The sequence below is a fragment of the Desmodus rotundus genome, chromosome 1 (assembly GCF_022682495.2).
Source record: "Desmodus rotundus isolate HL8 chromosome 1, HLdesRot8A.1, whole genome shotgun sequence".
Taxonomy (NCBI): domain Eukaryota; kingdom Metazoa; phylum Chordata; class Mammalia; order Chiroptera; family Phyllostomidae; genus Desmodus; species Desmodus rotundus.
Genome location: NC_071387.1, coordinates 54,074,308 through 54,099,201, shown reverse-complemented (window position 1 = coordinate 54,099,201; position 24,894 = coordinate 54,074,308). Strand labels below are relative to the sequence as shown.

The window sequence follows — 24,894 nt, the reverse complement described above, 5'->3', positions numbered from 1 at the left end:
AACATAACTTCCAGTATATAAAAAATATAGAGGATTCAAGAAAATATTAACTAGACAAACCATAGTGTGGTAGTGAGTTGCAAGGAAAGTGGCTTAATCCATCAAAAATAAAATACATCTATGTAACTCAAAGAGAGAGAAGGAGGGGAAAATGTTCTAGGTTAAGAGACTAACAAAATATAACAAACAACCCAATGGAATGAATGAACCTTGAGCAAATCTCTGTTTTAAAGTAAGAAAAAACACTATGCAAGTAATTTGGGAATATTGGGGAAACTTACAAATCAACTCCTTATTAGGAGGTATCAGGTAAGTATCAATTTTCGTGGCATGGCAATGTATGTGAATGTCATTTTTTGAAGATACACACTTAAATATTTAGGTACCAGTGAAGTGTCTTGATGTCTGAAACTTTGAAATAGTTTCCACAAATATACACACAGATTTTATATGTGTATGTATATTTGTGTACACACATATATTTGTATATACATATATATTTGTGTATATGTGTATATACATGTACATACACATGTATACACACACATACAAGCAATTAATGACAAGGCCATCTGTTGACAATTAACCCTGAGTGTTAGTATCCAGGTGTTCTGTATGTGTTAAATTTTTTATAAAACCTTATGAAGAAAATACATAACGTGATTAGTTATATTTTCTTACGTAAGCAAACAATATATTTGATGAAGTAGACAAACCAGAACAAGCATACCTCATTTTATTGCACTTGGCCTTACTGTGCTTCACTTTATTGTACTCCACAGATACTGCTTTTCTCTCATTCTTTTTCCCAAAAATGAAGGCAAGATCCTCTACCAGCAAAAAGATTGTGACTCATTAAAGGATCTCAGCTGATGGTAAGCATTTTATAGCAATAAAGAATTTTTAACTAAGGTGTGTACATTTTTAAAGATGTAATGCTACTGCACACTTAATGGACTATGGTATATACTGTAAATACAATGTTTATATGCCTGGGAGGAAAATTCATGTGACTCACTTAATTGTAACATTCACTTTATTTCAGTGGTCTAGAACTGAACCCACAATATGTCTGAAGTATGTCTGTTATGGTCCCTTTAGACAAGCAGTTGGACATAATTAGAAGTGGAAATTTCTACATACAAATTCTACATAGAGCTCAAGGTAAGCAGTCTCTATAATTTATCTCAATTTCCTACCACATAGTTAAGTGTCAACTGTGGGTCAGAAGACAACATACCTCAACAGCACATGATATTAATAATGAATACTCTAAGTTTTATGTACTATATGGCTTACAGTCTTTACTATTACATATTATTTACATGCTACATAAAAAAAAATACCGGGGAGACCCAAGGAAACCTGGAATTTATTTATTAAAAAATTGTGTATCTATTCTTACATGTGTTAACTTCAGTTACCTTCAAAGTACTTTTCATTTGACGCAATACACCTATCAAGACATTTTTTCCATTGTTCAAAACAGTTTTTGAATTCATCAATTCTGATGCTTTTTAGTGCTTCTGCCATTTTTTTGTTTCACCTCTTCCACATCGGCAAAACCTTTCCCTTTGAGGACTTTTTTCATCCAGGGAAACAACAACAAAAAAAAGTCACTTGGGGTGAAATCAGGTGAATAGGGAAGATGGGGCATGGCAGTCATGGGATTTGTGGTCAAAAACTGCTGAACACTCAGCGTGGTGAGGGCAGGTGCACTTGTAAATCACCCATCAAGAAATAAGCAAACATTCTGAAAGAGTCTTCAAACAAAATTCACTGGAGCTGAACCCAGCCTCTCACAACAACGCCAGCTGATTCACTGACACAGATGGGTTCCTAGAAAACTCCCCTAGTGAGGGAAGCCTGTAGTACAAAGGGCCTACCCTCATACATAATCAGCTTCAGAAATAGTTTTGTAAAAACTGTCTAAGTTTTTAAGTGGACTTAAACAGTCAAATTTTCCTACTCCAGAAAAATAATAAATACTTTAAAATTATACTAAAGGGCCTGCCTGGATAGCTCAGCTGGCTACAGCATTGTCCTGCTGCACCAAGGCTATGGGTTCAATCTCTCATCAAGACACACACAAGAAGCAACCAATGAATGCCTAAATGGACAGAACAAATAATCAATGCTTCTCTCTCAAATCAATAAAAATAAGTAAATAAATATGTTGAGTAGTACATTATTCTAGTTTGAAATATACACCCTGTTGAAAGAGCTTTATTCTTCCCATACACCATCTTTCCAATGCAGTTTCATGTTTCCCTACGTCCAACTTAATAATGGTGAAGCCGAGACTTACCCACCACCTGTCTTAACATCTCAGTTTCCTCATTTATAAAATGAAAAGGAAATGTTTATAATGCAAAGAAAACCATTCTACTTCACAGTATCATTTCATTTAAAGGGCATAATATACTAAAAGGTTCTAAGCACTGTGCTTAGTGATCATTTACTTTATTATTATTTTTTAATCCTTACCCAAGGACATTTTTTTCATTGCTTTCTTAGAGACAGAGGAAGGGAGGGACAGAGACATCAATGTGAGAGAGAAGCATTGATTGATTGCCTCCCATATGCAGCTGGACCTGGGACAGAACCCACAACCTAGGCATGTACCCTGACCAGGAATCAAACCCACCACCTTTTGGTTACAGGGCAATGCTCCAACCCACTAAGACACACTGGCCAGGGCTAGTGTGCATTTATTAAACAATATTTAATGTAAATATAACTGTATGAATCTTTTTTAAAAGTCGGCTGTTGCTAAGATATCTTTCAAACAGACTGTATTATATTTTAATGTTTCTAGTTTATATGAGAAACAGCATGGAACAATCTCTACAAAATAAGCTTTAGCATTAAATGTGGATTTGAATCTCATCTCTGCTACCTATTAAATAATTTTCCTACCATAAAGTTACTGTGAGTCTCACTTTTCCTTTTTGGAAACAGAATTAAAACCAATCTCCCAAAGTTACTGTAAGGATTCTCAGCTCTGCTACTTACTAAATAATTTTTCCTATCATAAAATTACTTTGAGTCTCACTTTTCCTATTAGGAAATAGAATTAAGACCAATATACCAAAGTTACTATAAGAATTATATGAAAGAAGTTACATAAAAAACTTAAAAAGGGACTAACATTAATAGGAACTCATAACTTGTTAGTTTGTATTTAAGTGTTTTTTTTTTTAAGGTCAATGGGATTTATATTTCACATGATTGATAGTGAACAAAAATTATATCACCCTTGTGCTTCAAAAATAAGTGATACTAATGATGGAAAAGAAGTGATGATGATCCTGGCAATGGCAAACAAATGAGACCTAACAACAATGATCAAATATTGTACTATAAATAACCAAACTTCAAATATATTGTCTACCACCCACCCACCACCTGAAACACACACACAAAGGAACCTAACAGCTCAGTTTCCCAAAGACAGCAGCAATTACATAAAAAATTGTACAGGCTTGAAGAGAAGAACTAAGGAATTATTTCTTCTAAATGTATAACTGAAAATTATGACACAAGTAATTAATTTGATCCATTTTACCCCACTAAGACAGGAAAACTAAAATTGCCTAGCAAAAGTTAAATCACAAGGACTTCCAAAAATGGCAGAGTAAAGAGGTTTACAAATCCTCTCCTCCCCAAACAATCATAAAACTAAACAAAGATGTCAAAACAAACATTTCAAATGTTTATAAACTGACCAAAGGCAAACAACAAACCAAGAACCTTATATTCATGAAAAACAGAACTTTAGGTAAGTACTGTGGAAATAAATTATATTTTTACTGAGACTGTACCCATTTCCTTGCCAAAACAAGGCAGGAGACAGAGCCACTGGGATGGAGTTGTTAGTAAAAATCAGCAGCTTTGCAGCTAGAGGTGGGCTGCTTTGATATGGAGCAGTCAGTGAAAATAGCAAACTCCTTGGAAAACAAACAGGGAAAGCTGACAATGCTGCTAACAGAAGGGGCAGACCTCCTTTGGGCAAGGAGCACATGCCTCAACCAGCCAGAAATTTAACAGGGAGATCCTGGAAATCAGAGGAAATAGAGAAGCTTGCCACACGTCCTTTGCTCACAGGAAGACAATACTTACAACAGGAAAAAGCCTGGGAGACCCAACCTCTCCATTCATTGCTGTCTGACAGGGAGGTTTGTGCACACACAAAGACAATGAAGCAGGGTGCAGCCAAGAGGAGGGCCCCAAGAAGGGATTTGTGATGGGGTCCAGGACTCAGGGTGTCCAGGAAATATTAGAAAAATGTATGTAGGATGTCCTCACCCCCACAGGCCTGAGCCAGGGGGGATGGGACATATGGAACAGGGCCATTCAGAGCTGTTTTGGGTAGCAAGAGCTTTGCAGCTAACCCCTAGCATGGTCATTTAACATATCTATAACCTTTAACTGGTTTCATGGATATGTTAAATAGCTGTGGCCCTGCTTTGAGCCAGGGAGATGGGAGTGACTTCCACCCAAGGTGGGACTAGGAAGCAACTCCCCCTGGTTACAGGGCCTGCGTGAGAGCTTGGAGATGATTGGCTCCACGCGATTGGGCCACACCTGCCCAGACTTACTATGGCAGCCCAGTAAAGCTGGAAGAATACAAGGATGCTGGCAGGTGTAACTGACTGTAGGAGGAGTCAGAAATGGGGCTGCAAAGGAAGATGGGCACTGGGATTTAAACCTAGGCGTGGCAGCCATAGAAGGGGGAGGACCACAAGGTTTTGGGTGAGAAAGGAGGAGACCATGCGGCTCTGAAGGAAAGAGTAGACCACGCGGCTCCAAAGTAAATGGGAGAACCACGAGGTTCTGAGAGCAAAAGGGAGAGAACCACGAGGTTCTGAGGGGAAAGGAAGAGGGCCAGGATCAGGCAGCTTTGGTGAAGTAAAGAGCAGACCACGCGGCTCTGAAGTAAAAAAGTGTAGACCATGAGGTTCTGAAGTAAATAGGGGGCCACACGGTTCTGAAGTAAATAGAGAGAACCACGAGGTTCTGAGGGGAAAGGAAGAGGACCACGCGGTTCTGAAATGGGGAAAAGGACCACAAGGTTCTGAAGGAAAGTAGAGAGGACCACAAGGTTTTGGAGTGCTTCTTTTTGCCACACGGCTTAAGCAGCAGGAGAGACTTTGCCGGGAAGAAAAGGGGAGAAAGGACTCTTGCTGCTGGGCCGTGAGAAGGTGCCGCATGGCTTTGGATTAACTGGAGATTGCAGCAGCCACACAGCTGATGGTGCTGGGAGCCTGAATCACGGACTTCTACTTCCTTTCCCTGAGACACGGTACCCCGGACTGGGCACAGGGAGAGGGAAGGACTGTGCATCTGTGGGTATTCTAAAGGACTTTAGTATCTTATTGAAGACATTAGGTCATTATTCTAAGTTTGTGTAACTTTTAAATAAACAATTCCTTTCCTTTTCACCAGTCTCTGGCATTGAGAGACGTCTTTCCTCTGGCGGCGGGCATTTCGAACCTAGCAGGTGGGCGTGGGGGAAGGAACCTCCAGAGACAGAAAAGGGGAATCCTTTCTGTAATAATTTATTGTGAACCAACCCCCGCCTTGCTCTGTAACAACAATACAAAGAAAGGCCAAGCTCCCCACACATCACTGGCTCACTGGGAGACTGTTTACAAGGAAGCCCCAGAAGGGTCCTGCAGGAAATAAAAGCACAATCCAACCCACAAACTGACCAAACAACAAAGAATGGATGTGTTACTAGCTCAAGATGTTTGAACAAAACCTCTGAACACTCACTCACTATGCAAACATAGAAGCGACCCCTTGGAAGCCATGATAAAAATAAAAGTAAGATAAAATAAACAGAGATGTCAAACTCAGTGGTTGCATACTGCAGGGAAGATGAATTCTGCAGAATAATTCCATGCAAATTACTAAAAAAATACTTTAAAAAAATCAGCAACAATAACCCTCAGGAGAAAAAACACCAGACTCAGGAGCCATTATAAAAATTATCTAAAATTATCAAAAAACCTGCCATCCCAACATTGATGGCTGCTAACACTGTTTACTAACCTGGTGTAGCTACTGCCTCTAAAGTTGGTGGACGAGTATACAGGATCAAGAATTCACACTGGGATGAAGTTAGGAAATTGTTCGCATGCTTCCAGGATTTGATGACTTTTTGAAATCACAGCAGAAGGAAGAATTACTAAATTTCACCAAATTGTGCTAAATGGAAGTATCACAATGCTGGTTCCTGGAGGAGGACCTGAAGTATGAATGGATTTCCTTTGCCTTATGCTAGATTCTGTTTTGTCTCATAATGGCAAAAATATATGTCATTTTTAAACCTTTCAATGTCTGGATCTATGAAACTAAGTTTCCTGTTAAATGGGAGTGCTTTTGTAAATGCCATTATTGTAAGTTAATCATGACTATCTTGGAAAAAACAGTTTACTCTTTGAAGACTAATATAAAGGTGGTTTTGGTTAAAAAATAAAATACAAAGAAACTAGAAAGCACAACCCAGACTGAAGGAAAAAGAAAGTATCTCTGAGTGGGCCCAGACAGCAGATGAATTCAAAACAACCATGACAAATATATTAAAGAAACAAAGAGGAGGACTTCAGGTCAAGATGGAGGCATAGATAGACAGGCTTGGCCTTCTCGCACAACCACAGAATTACAGCCAGGTCTCAAAACTAGTAAGACCTAGAACCATCAGAAAATCGATCTGTATGAAGTCTAACAACCAAGGATTTAAAGACGACATATCCATCCAGATGGGTAGGAAGGGTGGAGTCACGGAGAGGTGGTGTGGCAAAGAAAGGTGGCAGTGGAACCCAAACAATGGGAAGGATACCTAGGAAGTGAGCAGTATCAGCCCCAGACCAGACCACAAAGCCCAAGGTTCCACGACCAGGAAGATAGATGATGGTTACCTCTGGCTGTAAAAACCAGAGGGGGCTGGGGTAGCAAAAGAAACTGCCTGATTTTCCCAGCTCAAAGGGCCTGCAGAGTCTCAGAATGTACACAAACCCACCTAGTCTGGGATTCGCCACCAGGGCAACAGGGGAAGGGCACCACTTGCACACAGAAAAGGAGTGAAGTGACTAGAAACTGGAGAGCACTGGGTGAACCACCAGAAGCCAGGCAGTGGCAGTGTTCCCTCTTGGAGACCTCCCCACACAGCCACAAAGCAGTGAAGTGGGTTTCCCCTCCCTGGTGATTACCTAAAGCAGGGGTGTCAAATTCATTTTCACTGGGGGCCACATCAGCCTCGTAGTTGCCTTCAAAGGGCCAAAATAATTTTAGGACTGTATAAATGTAACCACTCCTAAACTGTTAAGGAGCTGAAATTACATTCGGCCCTTTGAAGGCGACTGTGAGGCTGATGTGGCCTCCAGTAAAAATGAGTTTGACTCCCTGGACCCAAAGGCTCTGCTGCCCCATACAACTTAACAGGTATACTTTTTAAGCAATAGGCCAGGGAGTCAAAGCAACTATACCTAGTATACAGAAACAAACAGAGGGAGGTGGCCAAGAGAAGATAAAGAAATATGGTCCAAGTGAAAGAAAAAAACAAAACCCCAGAAAAAGAACTAAGTGAAATGGAGCTAGCCAACCTATCAGAAGCAGAGTCAAAACACTAGTGATCAGGATGCTCAGAGAACTCCTTGAGTATGGCAAAAAAAAAAAAAAAGAAGGAATAAATGAAGGTCACACTTAGTGAAATAAAGAATAATCCACAGGAAACAAACAGAGATGGGAAGGAAGCTGGGATACAAACCAATGACTTAGAACATAAGGAAGAAATAAACACTCAACCAGAAAAAAAAAAAAAAAAAACCCGAGGGTAGGCTGAGGAATCTCTGGGATATCTCCAAACATGCCAACATCCAAATCATATGGATGCCGGAAGGAGAAGAGGAAAAGCAAGAAATTGAAAAGTTATTTGAAAAAATAATAAAAGAAAATTTCCCTAATTTGGTGAAGGAAATATACAAGCATGTCCAAGAAGCACAGAGAATATGCATACATGTCCAGGAAGCACAGGGAATTCCAAACAAGTTGGGCCCAAAGAGGAACACACTAAGACACATCATAATTATATTAAAATGCCAAAGGTTAAAGATAAAGAGAGAATCTTAAAAGCAGCAAGAGAAAAGCAGTTAGTTACCTACAAAGGAGTTCCTATAAGATTGTCAGCCGATTTCTCAAAAGAAACTTTGCAGGCAAGAAGGGACTGGCAAGAAGCATTCAAAGTGATGAAAAACAAGTACCTACAACCTAGATTACTCTATCCAGCAAAATTATCATTCAGCACGGAAGCACGGAAGCGCAGATAAAGTGCTTCCCAGACAAGGTAAAGCAAAGGGAGTTTATCATCACCAAGCCATTACTACAGGAAATGGTAAAGGCAGTTATTTAAGAATAAGAAGATCAAAACCATGAACATTAAAAAGGCAACAGATTCACAACTATCAATAACTGAATCTTAAAAAACAAAACAAAACAAAACAAAACAAACCTAAGCGAACAACCAGAACAGAAACAGGATCATAGATATGGAGACCATCTGGATAGCTATGAGCTGGCAGTGGGAAGGAGAAGAATGGAGAAAAGGAGAAAGAATGGAGAGATTAAGAAGCATAATTTGTAGGAACAAAATAGGGGGAAGTTAAGAAAAGCAAAGGAAATAGCGAAGCCAAAGAATTTACATGCAAGACCCATGGGCATGAAATAAGCATGAGGATTGCTAGAGAGAAGGGGGGGTACTGGGCAAAGGGGGGAAAAGAGGGAAAATATTGAGACAACTTTCATAGCAAAATCAGTAAGATATACTGAAAAAAAGAAAAAAAGAAAAGAAAGAGCAGTGATGTAGGTTTTCTTCCTTCTCCTTAAATTGCATTTGGTTGGGAAAAAAAAGAAACATAGGAAAGTATGTTTAAAGAATCAAAGAAAAATATGACAATAACGCCTCAACATGTGGGGAATCTCAAAAAAGTAAAAGCAATAAAGAAAAATTAGAGTTTAAAAGTGTAACAAATGATATAGAAACTTCATTATATATGCTCAACAGCGTATTTGAGATGGCAAAAGAATCTAAAAACATGAAAATAATTCAATAGTTATTCAATCTAAAAAACAGAGAAAAAGGACCAAAGTGGAGGAATACCTGTAGGATATCAAGCGCACCAATATGTTTATAATGGGGAATTCCAGTAGACAACATGGAATAAAAAAATATTTGAAGAAAAAAATAGCTGCAGATGCCCCAAATTTGATGCAAGACATTAAGCCCCGGATTCAGAATGCTTAAAAAACCCAAGTGGGACAAACACTTACATACATAACACCATACACAAGCTTCTGAAAGCTAACAATAGGAAAATGCTATAAGAGCAAAAGTAAAATGACTGATCACACACAAGAGAACAAAAAAATATAATTAATGGCTGACTTTTTATTTTTTTATCAGAAGCAATGAAACCAGAAAACCATAAAATGACATATTTAAATGTTGACATAGAAAAACTGTCAACCATTAATTTTGTATCCAACAGAACTGTTCTTCAAAACTGTAGGCAGAGCAAAACATTCCTAAAGAGAGAGAATTTGTTGTTGGCAAACCTGCATTACAAGGAATACTAAAAGAAATCCCTCAGAAAAAAAAAGGAAACGACATCAAATGGTATGCAGAAAAGAGTTACTGAAAGAAGCCTGAGAAGGCTACACTAAAAAGACTGTGCTTGCAAAGCTGGTCCTTGGCTGGCATCTGGGAATTTGGATTTTGGGAGGGTTCCAATGATTCCTTAACTGAGCAAATTAGTTGAGTATGCTTAAACTGTTTGTGCAAATCACATGGCTGATGCTGAAACAGGCAATGTGGAATTTTTAGTATGTTGTCTGACAGTGGGGCAAAAGTGTAATGACCACCGTTAACAAGAAGATACCTTCAGACTGAAAAACTAAGCAGGCATGCAACTCCATCAAACATAACAAAATTATAGGGTTAATTTACTTAGGGAAGATTGGGCTAGAGCAGATGGCCCAGCAGTTCTGTGCAAATTTTCTACGTTAAAGATTCCTTTTACTGCATCTTTTTTTTTTTTTTTAAATAGTGTAACTCAGGTACTAATGATTGACAAGACAAAGAATGCAGTAGCTCTAACACCACACCTCCTGGTGATCCATACTATCACCAGTTTGATATTCATCTTGGTCATCCTGACCATTACTAACAAAACTATTTATGGTTACATTTTAAAGAACACATATACTCATTAACTAGAAGGCTTACTAAGGACAATGAGGTTGGTAAAAAGTTACAGCATGAAAGGACATGGAGATGGTTTTTGTTCACACCTATACATCTATACATATGTGCTAAGCGGAGCACCCCCCATAAAAACCTTTAGGACTGAGTCTATAATAAGCTTACATGGTAGACATGTTGCATATACGTTGTCACAATTCAATGCTGGAGGAAGTAAACATAACCTATAAGGCTACACTTTTTTTTTTGACGTGTTATCAATGTTCTCATTTCTTTTTTTTTCTTTTTTCTTTTATTTATTTTTTTTATTTTTATTGTTATTCAATTACAGATGTATGCCTTTTCTCCCCATATGACTACACTTTTGAAAGAGGGTAGCTTGCACCTGGTTCCTTCCAATTTTCACTAACCAGACTTTGAAATACTTGCTTTGTATACTTTTGTTGTAATAAATCATAAACATAAGGCCCTGGCTGGTGTAGCTCAGTTGGCTGGGCATCGTCCTGCAAAGCAAAAGGTTGCCAGTTCGATTTCCGGTCAGGGCACCTGCCTAGGTTGAGGGTTTGGTCCTTGGGTCAGGGTGTGTACAAGAGGCAACTGATCGATGTTTGTCTCCCTCACCTTCTCCTCTCTCTAAAAATAAATAAATAATCATAAATATAACTATAAATTGAGTTCCATGATTCTTCTTAGCGAATCATTGAACCAGGGAGTAGTTCTGGGGACTACTGACATGGACGGTAACTCAAATCCAAAGGACAAAACCCAGAGAACAAGAAATGGCAAATAAATGGATAAATGTAAAAAACTGAATACACGTTTTATCTTTTCTCCTTTTACCTTTGTTTAAAAAGACAATCCACTGTACTGATATATACTTGTAACATACATGACAATATCTCAGAGAAAAGGCTGGAGAACAAAACATCCAGACACAAAATGAATATGAAAATAGAGAACTTGGGCGGTTGAAGATGGCGGCAACATAGGTGGGAGCGGAATCCACTTCCCCTCAACGCCAGGGAAATACCTAGCTGATCTGAGGAACAGAGCGAACAGCCAACAGTATTCCAGCATATACGAAGATCAGAGACCAAAGATAGAGGACATTGAAAGATCTGACGGTAAGAAGAGTGCTCAAGGACAATAAGGTCCCCGGGACCCGGGACCGCGCGGTACAAGGGCGGCAGAAGCGCCAGCCCTGGCGCAGGGGCTGCTGCAGGACTCTCGGGAGAGGGCCAGGCGGAGCTGTGAGCAGCCAGGTGCTTGATTGGACCAGGGGGGCTTGAAAAGGAGGAATTTCTCAAAAAGAAAAAGAAAATAGAGACACTCAGGGGCTAGTTAGAGAACTCTCGGTAGTAGCCGAGGCCCCTGGCGCCCCTCCCCCCCTCCGCCCCTGGACTGCGAGCGGGATAAGCAGCACCGGAGCCACCACACTCACCTGAGGTCCAGTCGCGGGCGTGCGCGCAGATTAGCGAACGGGGCCCATACCCCGGAGGGGCGCCCACACCTGAAACCTCCGAGATCATTTGGAGCTGAGGCTAGCTGCTCCACCCACAGGCCCAAAACCTCGGAACTGAGTGCCGCGTGATTCAGTCCCAGGGCGGCCCCGCCCGCCCGAGAGACTCAAGCCCAGGGCGGCTGGTTCGGGCCCCCAAGCTGCGTGCTCACCAAGCGCAGGGCCGGCTGGATGCGCGTTTTCCAAGCACAAAGCTGCTGGCGAGTGTCCTAACCCCAAGGCGGCTGAACCCGCCGCCTGCGCGCCAGCATCCCAAGCCCGGGCAGCTCGATCTGTCGGCCGGCTGCGCGCTCAGGGCACAAATAGCGTCACAAACCCAAAACGGCAGGATTCCCCTGCTGCACCCACACGGGTCCCAAGCCAAAGCGGCTGGAGCTGCCGCTTGCGTGTCCCAAGAACAAAGCTGCTGGATTGGCTGATCAACGGCCTGATTGCCTGCCAGGGACCACACCTACAAAACAGTGAAGAGTGTGACCCAGGAAGGGAGAAAAGTGAAACCAATCCTTCCAACCACCCCCTCCCGTTGCACAGACAGGACACCAGCAGAAATAACCTGACCGGTTTTAAGCCAACAGAAGATTTTTTTTTTTTTTCCTTTCCCCCTGAATTCCTTCTTTCTCTCTCTTTTTTTTTTTTCATTCCTTCTTCCTCCCATCCTTTACCATTTTTATGTCTTCTTCCTGCCTTCTTTTATCTATTTCTATGTTTTAATTTTTGTTAAAATTCCTTCTTATCTTGCCTCCGATCTTTCTTTATTCCTTCCCTCCTTCCTTCCTTTCCTCCTTTCCTATTTCCTTTTTCCCTCCTTCCCATCTTTGTTTTGTGTCTTTTTTGTTTTGTTTTGTTTTTTTCTTTTCTTTCTCCCTCCTTTCTCTTTTTCCCACAGGTGAGACAACAAAACCTGGAGTGCTGAAAAGACTAGAGTTAGACCGTGTTAAACACATAAACGTCAGCTCAAGACCAGTGAGCACAGGAGAGTAAGGAGACAGCACCACTGAATCCCATTGGCATTCTACCATAGAAGTTCATATCATAAACCCAGGGAGTCAAAACAAAGCAATTTAAGAAGCAGAGGCCAACAAGAAGAGCCTCACAAACAATGGGAAGACAAAGAAACAATTCCCAAATGAAAGGAAAGGAGGAAGTCTCAGAAAGAATACTAACCGAAAAAGAGGCAACTCAACTATCAGATACTGAGTTCAAAGCAATGGTCATCAGGAAGCTCACTGAGCTCTCTGAGCTCAAAGAGAACTACCAGAAACTACAAGGAAACTACAATGAACTCATTGCAAACTATATCAACATGAAAAAGGAAATAGAAAATATCAACAAGAGCCAAGAGGAAATGAAGAATACAATTTCTGAATTGAAGAACACAGTAGAAGGAATTAAAAGCAGACTTGACGAAGCAGAGGATCGGATCAGCGAGCTGGAGGATAAAGTAGAAAAAAACACCCAGAAGGAGCAAGAAAAGGAAAAGAGGCTCAGAAAGAATGAAGAGGCAATAAGGGAAATGCAGGACAAGATGAAACGTAACAATATCCGTATAATAGGAATACCAGAAGGAGAAGAAGAAGAGCAAGGCATAGAAAACCTGTTTGAAAAAGTGATGATGGAAAATTTCCCTAATCTGAGGAGAGAAAAAGTCACCCAAATCCAGGAATCACAGAGAGTCCCAAACAAGAGGAACCCAAAGAGACCCACTGCAAGACACATCATAATTAAAATGGCAAATTTCCAAGACAAAGAGAGGATCTTAAAGGCAGCAAGGGAGAAAAAGGAAGTAACATACAAGGGAGCCCCAATAAGGTTAGCAACTGACTTCTCAATGGAAATGCTCCAAGCCAGAAGAGAATGGCAAAAAATATTCCAAGTAATGAGAACCAGAGGCCTGCAACCAAGACTACTTTACCCAGCAAGGCTCTCAATCAAGATAGACGACCAAATAAAGAGTTTCCCAGACAAAAGAAGTCTAAAAGAATACAGCTCCACCAAACCAGCTCTGCAAGAGATGCTAAAGGGACTGCTTTAAGGAAAGGAAGGAAAAGAGAAAGACAGAGGAACACAGGTAGGAAATAATGGCAATGAATAACTACCTATCGATAATAACCTTAAACGTAAATGGATTAAATGCTCCAATCAAAAGACATAGAACAGCTGAATGGATAAGAAAACATGACCCACACATATGCTGCCTACAAGAAACCCATCTCAGGACAAAAGACTTACACAGACTGAAAGTGAAGGGCTGGAAACAAATTTTCCAAGCAAATGGACAGGAAAAAAAAGCAGGGGTAGCAATACTCATATCAGACAAACTGGACTTCCAAAGAAGGGCCATAAAGAGAGACCCAGAAGGTCACTTCATAATACTCAAAGGAAGAATCCACCAATAAGACATAAACATTGTAAATATATATGCACCCAACATAGGAGCACCCAAATACATAAAGAAAATCTTGGAGGATTTCAAGAAAGATATTGACAGCAACACAATTATAGTAGGGGATTTTAACACCCCACTATCAAAAATGGACAGGTCTTCCAAACAAAAGATCAACAAAGATATTGTGTCACTTAACAATACCCTAGAGGAAATGGACTTAACTGATATATACAGAGCTTTTCATCCCAATGAAGCAAAATACACATTCTTTTCAAGTGTCCATGGAACTTTTTCAAAGATAGACCACATGATAGGACACAAAGCAAGCCTCAACAAATTCAAGAAAATTGAAATCATATCAAGCATCTTCTCTGACCACAAGGGTCTGAAACTAGAAACCAACCCCAAGGGTAAAAACCCAAAACACTCAAAATCATGGAGACTGAATAGCATGCTATTAAACAATGAATGGGTCAAGAACGAGATTAGGGAAGAAATCAAAAACTTCCTGGAAACAAATGAAAACGAACTCACAACAACCCAAAACCTATGGGACACAGCAAAGGCAGTCCTGAGAGGGAAGTTCATAGCAATACAGGCCTACCTTAAGAAGTTAGAAACAGTTCAAACAAACAACCTAACCCTATGCCTACAAGAACTGGAGGAACAACAACAAAGACAGCCCAGAGCAAGCAGAAGGAAGGAAATAACCAAGATCAGAGCAGAACTAAATGACATAGAGACTAAAAGCACAATTGTAAGGATCAATGAATCCAGAAACTGGTTCTTTGAAAAGATAAACAAAATCGACAAGCCTTTAAGTAGGCTTATCAAGAAGAAAAGAGAGAGGATCCAAATAAACAGAATTAGAAATGAAAGTGGAGAGATTACAACTGATACCACAGAAATACAAAGGATCGTAAGAAATTACTATGAAGACCTGTATGCTAAGAAATTTGAAAACCTAGATGAAATGGACACATTTCTAGAAAAATATAATCTTCCAAAACTGACTGAAGAAGAAGCAGAAAACCTGAACAGACCAATATCAGCAAAGGAAATTGAAGCAGTCATCAAGAAACTCCCATCACACAAAAGCCCTGGACCAGATGGTTTCACAGGAGATTTCTACAAAGCATTTAAGGAAGAACTAACCCCTATCCTTCACAGACTATTCGAAAAAATCCAAACTGATGGAAGACTCCCAAACTCTTTTTATGGAGCCAACATCATCCTAATCCCAAAACCAGATAAAGACACAACGAAGAAAGAAAACTTCAGGCCAATATCGCTGATGAACATAGACGCTAAAATTCTCAACAAAATATTAGCAAACCGCATCCAGCAATATATTAAAAAGATCATCCACCATGACCAAGTGGGATTCATCCCAGGGATGCAAGGATGGTACAATATTCGCAAATCAATAAACATAATACATTGCATCAACAACAGCAAAGACAAAAATCACATGATCATATCAATAGATGCGGAAAAAGCGTTCGATAAGATACAGCATCCATTTCTGATAAAAACACTCAGCAAAGTGGGAATAAAGGGAGCAGTCCTCAACATAATTAAGGCCATATATGAGAGACCTACAGCCAACATCACACTCAATGGACAAAAACTTAGAGCTTTCCCACTAAGATCAGGAACAAGACAGGAATGCCCTCTCTCACCACTCCTATTCAACATAGTATTGGAAGTCCTAGCCACAGCAATCAGACAAGAAAAAGCAATAAAAGGCATCCAAATTGGAAAGGAGGAAATGAAACTGTCACTGTTTGCAGATGACATGATAGTGTACATGGAAAACCCTATAGACTCCACTCAAAAACTACTCTACCTAATAAATGAATTTGGCAAAATAGCTGGATACACAGAGTCAATACCCAGAAATCAAAGGCATTCCTGTACACCAACAACGAAACTGCAGAAACAGAAATCAGGAAAAAAATCCCATTCGATATAGCAACAAGAAAAATAAAGTACCTAGGAATAAACCTAACCAAGGAGGTAAAAGACCTGTACTCAGAAAACTACACAACACTGAAGAAAGAAATTAAGGAAGATACAAACAAATGGAAGCATGTACCATGTTCATGGATTGGAAGAATTAACATCATCAAAATGGCCATACTACCCAAAGCAATTTATAGATTCAATGCAATCCCTATTAGAGTACCCATGACATATTTCACAGATATAGAACAAATATTGCAGAAATTCATATGGAACCATAAACGACCTCGAATAGTAGCAGCAATTTTGAGAAAGAAGAACAAAGCAGGAGGGATCACAATACCTGATATCAAACTGTATTACAAGGCCACTGTAATCAAAACAGCCTGGTACTGGCATAAAAACAGGCACATAGACCAATGGAACAGAATAGAGAGCCCAGAAATAAACTCAAATCTATACGATCAATTAATATTTGACAAAGGAGGCAGGAGCATAAAATGGAGCAAAAACAGTCTCTTCAACAGATGGTGTTGGGAGATCTGGACAGCTACGTGCAAAAAAATGAAACTCGATCACCAACTTACGCCATACACGAAAATAAACTCAAGATGGATAAAAGACTTAAATATAAGCCGTAACACCATAAAAGTCCTTGAGGAAAACATTGGCAGGAAAATCTCAGACATTCCACGCAGCAACATCCTCACAGACACATCCCCTAAAGCAAGGGACATAAAGGAAAGAATAAACAAATGGGACCTCATCAAAATAAAGAGCTTCTGCATGGCTAAAGAAAACAGCACCAAATTACAAAGAGAACCAACAGTATGGGAAAACATATTTGCCAATGATACCTCAGACAAGGGCCTGATCTCCAAAATATATAAAGAACTCACACGACTCCACTCCAGGAAGACAAACAACCCAATTAAAAAATGGGCAAAGGACTTGAACAGACACTTCTCCAAGGAAGGCATACAGAGGGCCCAGAGACATATGAAAAGATGCTCAGCATCACTAGCCATCAGAGAGATGCAAATTAAAACCACAATGAGGTATCATCTCACACCAGTCAGAATGGCCAACATAAACAAATCCACAAACAAATGTTGGAGAGGATGTGGAGAAAAGGGAACCCTCGTGCACTGTTGGTGGGAATGCAGACTGGTGAGGCCACTGTGGAAAACAGTATGGAATTTCCTCAGAGAACTAAAAATGGAACTGCCCTTTGACCCAGTAATTCCGCTGCTGGGATTATACCCTAAGAACACTGAAACACCAATCCAAAAGAATCTGTGCACCCCAATGTTCATAGCAGCACAATTTACAATAGCCAAGTACTGGAAGCAACCGAAGTGCCCATCAGCAAATGAGTGGATCCAAAACTATGGTATATTTACACAATGGAATTCTACGCAGCAGAGAGAAAGAAGGAGCTTATACCCTTTGCAACGGCATGGATGAAACTGGAGAGCATTATGCTAAGTGAAATAAGCCAGGAAGTGAGGGACAAATACCATATGATCTCACCTTTAACTGGAACATAAGCAATAGAAGGAAAAAGCAAACAAAATATAACCAGAGACATTGAAGTTAAGAACAATCTAACAATAGCCAGGGCGGGGGTGGGGGCGGGGACAGTGGGTAGAGGGGATTACAGGAACTACTATAAAGGACACATGGACAAAACCAAGGGGGAGGGTGGAGAGGGGGGAGGGAGGTGGGTTCACCTGGGGTGGGGTGGAGGGATGGGGAGAAAAGGCATACAACTGTAATTGAATAACAATTAAAAAAAAAAAAAAGAAAATAGAAAACTTGAACAACACTATAATTAGATCTAATATATCATGTACAGATGACACCACACAACAGAATACACATCTTTTGTCAAGTGCATGTGGAATATTCTCCACACAGACCATAAGTTAGGCCACAGAGCGAGTCTTGATAAACTTTAAGTATATATACATATGTATCCAAAGTGTTTCTTCTGATCATAATAGGATGAAAAAGATCAAAAGCAAAAGGAAAACTGTAAAACTCACAAAAACTCACAAATATTGAAAATTAAACAACCCATTTTTAAATAACCAATGAGAAAGAAAAAAATCACAAAGGAAATCAGAAAATATCTGAGACAAATGAAAATGGAAAAACAACATACAAAATATATGAAATACAACAAAGGAAGTGCAAAGTAGGAAACTTACAACTATAAATTCTTACATTAAAAAATAGGTCAAATCAATCTTACTTTACATCTTATAAAAATATAAAAAGTGTAACATTAACCCAAAGCTAGAAGAATATAATAAAGATTAGAACAGAGAGAAAGAGTAGAAAAATAATAAAGAAAAAAATCAAAGAAACCAAGAGTTAGTTCTTCAAAAAGGTCAACGAAACTGAGAAATCTTTAAGTAGACTAAGAAAAAAGACTCAACTAAATGGAAATGTAAAAGGGGACATCACTACTGAGTTTACAAAAATAAAATTGAGAGGAAGAGGAGACCTCCTGGGTGTGCACGCTGCCTCCAGCCACAATGAGCTCGGTACCTGGGCCCTGAGAGGCTTGCTTTGCAGGTGAGGATCAAAATATAACAGAAACAGATGCCTTTTATAAGAGTGAAATGTTTGATCCAACAGAAAAGTACAAAATAGTCCACAAGAGGAGAGGACTTGCTTTTAATCTTCAATGGTGAGAGGTTCTTCTGGTACCTAACACTGCCAGAAAGGCAGGGCACCAATGCGGACAGAGACAATCTTATGTGCAGATTGTCATATCTAGGATTTGAAGTGAAATGCCTTAACATCTTAAAGCAGAAGAACTACTACTCAAAATTAATGAGGCATCAACCTCTAGCCATGTAGATGCCAATTGCTTTTATGTGTTTTCCTGAGTCACAGTGAAAGCAATCACATTTACACATATGATGCCGAAATTCAAATTTAGACATTGACTTGTTCAAAAGAGACAAGTGTCAGAGCCTGGTTGGAAAACCCAAGATATTTACCATTCAGGCCATGTTGGGGAAACCAGTATGACGTGCCCGTCATCCCTTCAATGTCATGGTTCATCATACAGATAAGCTGGAGGCCAACATCAGGGAGGGTGCGGTCCCAGTTTACACACTGCCTGCTAGTGCAGACTTTATGTGTTACTCTGTTAAAGGTTATTATTCTCATCAGGAAACTGTGAATGGTTCTTGGTACATTCAAGATTTGGGTGAGATTCTGGGAAAATTTGGCTCCTCCTTTGAGTTCACAGAACTCCTCACACTGGTGCATAGGAAAGTTTCTCAGCACCAAGTGGACTTTTGCAAAGACCTAGTGCAACTAGAAAGAAGCAGGTCCCCTGCTTTAGCTCCATGCAAACTAAAAAGCTGCATTTCTTTCCAAAATCAAAATAAGGCTATTTTATTTTATGTATTTGTATTTAAAATAGATTTCCCTTTTTAAAAATATAAATTAAGTATCTCTGGATTAAAGCTATGGTACAGCAATTTCAAATGTATTAGGCTTTAATGAGAGAAATTGTTAAGAAAATAATTCATGTGGGACACAGTGAAAGGGTTTGATAAGATGTAGAAACAAAATCCTCAGGGAATTACTACAGATAAAAATCCATAAGCACTTGTAATACTTGATTTTTGTAAGCTGCAAGATTACTCACAACATATCTGGCTGATTTAACTTGTATTTTGTGAATTTTTTAATAAAAGTTTTGAAACCCCTTCAAAAATTAAAAAATAAATTAAAAAGGATCATAAGAGAGTACTATGAACAGCTGTATGCTGACAAACTGGATAACCTAGATAAAATGGACAAATACCTAAAAAATACACAGCCAACAAACTCTGAAGCCTGAATAAAAAATTTGAATAAACTTGTAACTAGTAAAAGGCTGAATTAGTAATCAAAAAATGCCCAACAAGGAAAAGCCCAAGACTATATGGTTTCACTAGTGAGCTCTACCACACGTTTTAAGAAAAATTAATACCAGTCCCTCAAATTCTTCCAAGAAATTGAAGGAGGAACACTAACTCATTCTGAGGCTGGCATTATTACCCTGATACCAAAGCCAGAGGAAGACCCTGCAAGAAAAGGAAACTGCATGTCAATAACCCTGAAGACTACAACTGCAAAAATCCTCAATAAAATCAATAGCATGTTAAAAGGATTATAAATTATAACCAGTGGATTTATTTCTGAAATGTAAGAATGGTTTAACACACATGAAAATCAATCAATGTAATATACACCAAATTAACAGGATGAGGGAAAAATACCACATGACCATTATCAGTTGATTCAGAAAATTTGACAAAATTCAATTTTTCCACGTCAAAAACATTCAAATACCTCAACATAATTAAAACCTTACATGAAAAACGTACAGCCAAAATCATACTCAAAGGTAAATAACTAAAAAGCTTTTTCTCTCTAAGGTCAGGAATGCACAGGATGCTTTTACCACTTCCATGCAAAATAGTACTGACAGCCCTAGCCAGAGCAATTAGCAACAAAAATAAATAAAAGGCACCCAAGATGGAAAAGAAAAAGTAAAATTATCTCTGTTCTCATCTCATATGTAGAAAACCCTATAGACTCCACACAAACTGTTAGCAATTATGAATTTAGCACAGTTGCAGGATACAGTACCAACACAAAAATCAGTTACATTTCTTTGTAACAATAAATATCAAAAAGTGAAATTAAAGAGACAATTCTATTAATAGCATCAAAAAGAATAAAATACTTAGGATTAAGCTTAACCAAAGAACATGGAAAACATGTACACTGAAAACTATAAAATAATACCATAATAAATTAAAGAAGGTGCAAATAAAAAGACATGCTGTGTTCATGGATTATATAAAAATATTAAGATGTCCATACTACCCAAAGCAACCTACAGATTCAATGCAATCCCTAACAAAATCCTCACACATTTTTTTTATTTGCCAAAATGTGAAAGTTCACCTTAAAATTAATATAGAATCTCAAGGGATCCCAAGTAGCCAAAAATAATCTTGAAAAAGGGCAAAATCGGAGGTCTCATACTTTCTGATTTCAAAAGTTACTACAAAGCCACAGTAATCAAAACAGTGCCATGTGGCATAAAAACTACTTGCATGAACGATTAAGTGTTTCTCAACAATGGCACCAAGACCACCCAACAGGAAAAAGAATACTCTTTTCAATAAATAGCACTAGGAAAATTGGATATCCAACAAAAATATATAAATTTTGACACTTATCTTGTACCATATGAAAAAATTAAAATAGATCACAGGCATAAATGTAAGAACTAAAACTATAAAATTCTTACGAGAAAACACAGAACAAAAACTTCAAGACACTAAAATTTGGCAATGATTTCTTGGGTAGGGTACCAAAACACAGGCAACAAAGGAAAAAATAGTTAAGTGGAACTTCATTAAAATTTAAAACTTTTGGATATCAGAGGATACTTCAACAGAAGGATAACCCACATAATGAGAGAAAATATTTGCAAATCATATATATTCAGAAAACAGTAAGAACTACAACTCAATAACAAAAAGACATACAACACAATTTAAAAATGGTCAAGGAAACTGAACAGAGGTCCCCCAAAGAAGATATACGAATGGCCAATAAGCACATTAAGAGGTACTCGATATCACTTCTCATTAGGGAAATGCAAATCAAAACCACAACGAGATAACACTTTGCACCTACCCATCAGGATGGCTATCATAAAAAGAAAAATTTTAAAAAGCAGAGAACAGGTGTTGCCAAGAATGTGGAGAAATTGGAACCCTGGAGTACTGCTAGTGGGAATGTAAAATGGTACAACCACTGTCAAAAAGGATATTATGATTTCTGAAAATATAGCAACTTCTCAAAAAAATTAAACACAGAATTACCATATGATCCAGCAATTCCACTCTGGGGGACATACACAAAGGAATCAAAAGCAGGGACTCACCTCTGGCCAGGTGGCTCAGTTGGTTGAAGCACAGTCCCGAACACTGAAAGGTTGTGGGATCGACCTAGGTCGCGGGTTTGATCTGCCAGTCAGGGAGCTTAAGGAAGGCAACAGATCAATGTTTCTTTCTCTTTCTGGTGGTAACGGCTGCACAACAATGTGCCATAGAACTGCACATTTAAAAATTAGTAAAAATTTAAATGTTATCTTATGTGTATTTTGATGTATATTATATATGTATCTTATGTATATTACTTTCACACTGAAAACATGAAAGTAAAAAGGGACCTGAAAAAACAGCTGTTTTACTAGAATTACGTCAGTTTCAACCTGAAGTGTACTACAATGAAATCCATATTATAATTGCTAGAGCAACTATTAATAACTATAAAAATACAGGTAAGCAACCAAGGTAATTAAAGCAGTAACAGATAAAACAACATAAGAGATACAGAAAGCAAATAGCAAAACAGCTAATGTAAAACCAACCACATCAATAATCACATTGTATGTGAATGGACTAAACACTCCAATCAAACAACAGGGATTATCGGACTAGATTTTTAAAAACGATGACAAAAAAAAAAACCGAGATCTAAATATAAGCTGTCTATGAAAGACACCCTTCTGATTCAAAGATGTAAGTAGTATGAAAGTAAAAGGATGAAAAAAAGGTATGTCACACAAGTGATAACCGTAAGAATACTGGTAATAATATAAAAAATATACTTTAAGAAAAAAATGAGAAAGAGAAACATTTCATATTAATATGTATCAATACAAAAGAAACATGTAACAATTACAAACATATACAAACTGAACAATGTAGTCCCAAAATACATAAAGCAAAAACTGACAAAACTGAAGCAGGAAACAGACAATTCAACAACAGAGCTGACAATTTCAATCTCCATGCTCAATGACTGCTAAAACTAGACTGCACATTAGCAAGGATATAGAAGAGTTGAACAGTCAGGTCAACCAGCTTAACCTAACATTTAAAGAACACTGCAAATAGCAGAATACATAGTCTTTACAACACAGGTGGCAAGCACAAGGCCCGCAGGCTGAATCTGGCCCTCCACATTGTTTTATCCGGCCCAGCACCTTGTTTCTACCCAGCAGCACAGCACAGAGCTCTCTTGCTTAACTGTTCAGGAGTAGTTACATTTATACAGCCCTAAAATTACATTCAGCCCTTTGAAGGCAACTGCCAGGCTGATGTGGCCCCTGGTGAAAATGAGCTTGACAACCCTGCTTTACAACTACACATATAACAATATCATACTCAAGCATACCATATGACATTTTAGGTGAAATGTTTGAATTAAAACTATAAATTATTACACCCATATTATTACCCTACCATCCATACTCAAGCAGGCATTACTTCTGCCAGACCCTATATATTCCCCAGCTACATGGAATTAAGTTAAAAATCAACACCAAAGATTTTGGGATTTCCTCAAATATTTGGAAATTAAACCACACATTTCTAAATATATCATGATTCGAAGAAATGTTTTTAAAAAGTTTAAAAACTGAGCTGAAAACAAAATTCAAATATATCAAAAGTTATGGAATGAGGGGAGATGAACAGTAAGATAATGGAGGATTTTTAGGGCAAAGAAAGTATTCTGTATATTACAATGATGAATGTATGTCATTACACATTTGCCCAAAGCCACTGAACATACAACACCAAGAGTAAACTCAGGTAAACTATGAACTTTGGGTGGGTGGGGAAGGTCATTAGGAAGACATGACCACCTTTTTGACCTAAGAGCTGGACACCGACAATTGGAGGCACCCCCATCCTCTCCCCTATGATTTGGAATGTGCATTCCATTTGCGTTCCCTGCTCCCAGAACTTGTTCTGAGGGTACAGTCTTAAGATAGAAATGTGTTGTTGTGACTATGTGGATTAAATACAAGACTGATCCCTGTTAAAACTTTTATATAAACTTGTAAGATTTGGCAGGTGGATGTGGAAATCTACTCATCTTATAGCCACCCAAGACAAGTCTTGTTAAGTTCCCCTGCTTATTAAACCTGCCACTTACCAATAAAGTGTGGTATGCATTTATCTTCAGTCTCCTATGCCCTCTGTGTACAGGGGCCACTTTCAGATTACACCTGGTAAGCTTCCTAGGAGGTTGTGACCCAATGGGGTGATTACAATGTGTCATTGCAGGTTCGTCCTTGGTAAAAAAAAAAAAAAAAATACATATACCATTCTGATGAGTGATGTTGCTGATGGGGGTAGGCTATGCATGTGTTGGGGTAGGAAATCCCTACACCTTCCTCTCAATTTTATTGTAACCTAAAACTGCCCAAAAAACACAAAGTTATGGGATATAGCTAGCAGTGCTTAGAAAAAAACTTAGAGCTCAATATGCCTATATTTAAAATATTAAATTAAATTAATAATCTAAGCTTCTAACCTTTTATAGTGAATATAAAGCAAACTGAACACAAAGTACAAGAAAATAATAATTTTGTAAAAATTCAATAAGTCAGTCAAGATGGCAGATAGATTAACACAGCTCACCTCCTCGCACAACCACATCAAAATTACAACTAAACTATAGAACAACCATCACTCAGAATCATCAGAAATCAAGTTGAATGGAAGTCTGACAACTACAGAATTAAAGAAACCACATCCATCCATCCAGTTAGGAGGGATGGAGACGTAGAAACAGCTGGTCCTACATCCATGTGTGGTGGATAAAAATTTGGAAGGAGTATCTCAGGAGCGAGAAGCCCCAGCCCCCAAAACACAC

At 38.7% G+C, this 24,894-nt stretch overlaps 1 protein-coding gene and 1 pseudogene across 2 annotated transcripts in view; one reads left to right on the top strand and one right to left on the bottom strand.

Annotated features, from left to right (window-relative positions):
* RIC1 (RIC1 homolog, RAB6A GEF complex partner 1) overlaps positions 1-24,894 on the bottom strand; it is a 139,311-nt gene that overhangs the window by 100,687 nt on the left and 13,730 nt on the right. The gene's annotated exons all lie outside the window — the stretch shown is intronic.
* Positions 18,588-20,351, top strand: LOC112302867 (caspase-6 pseudogene; annotated as a pseudogene).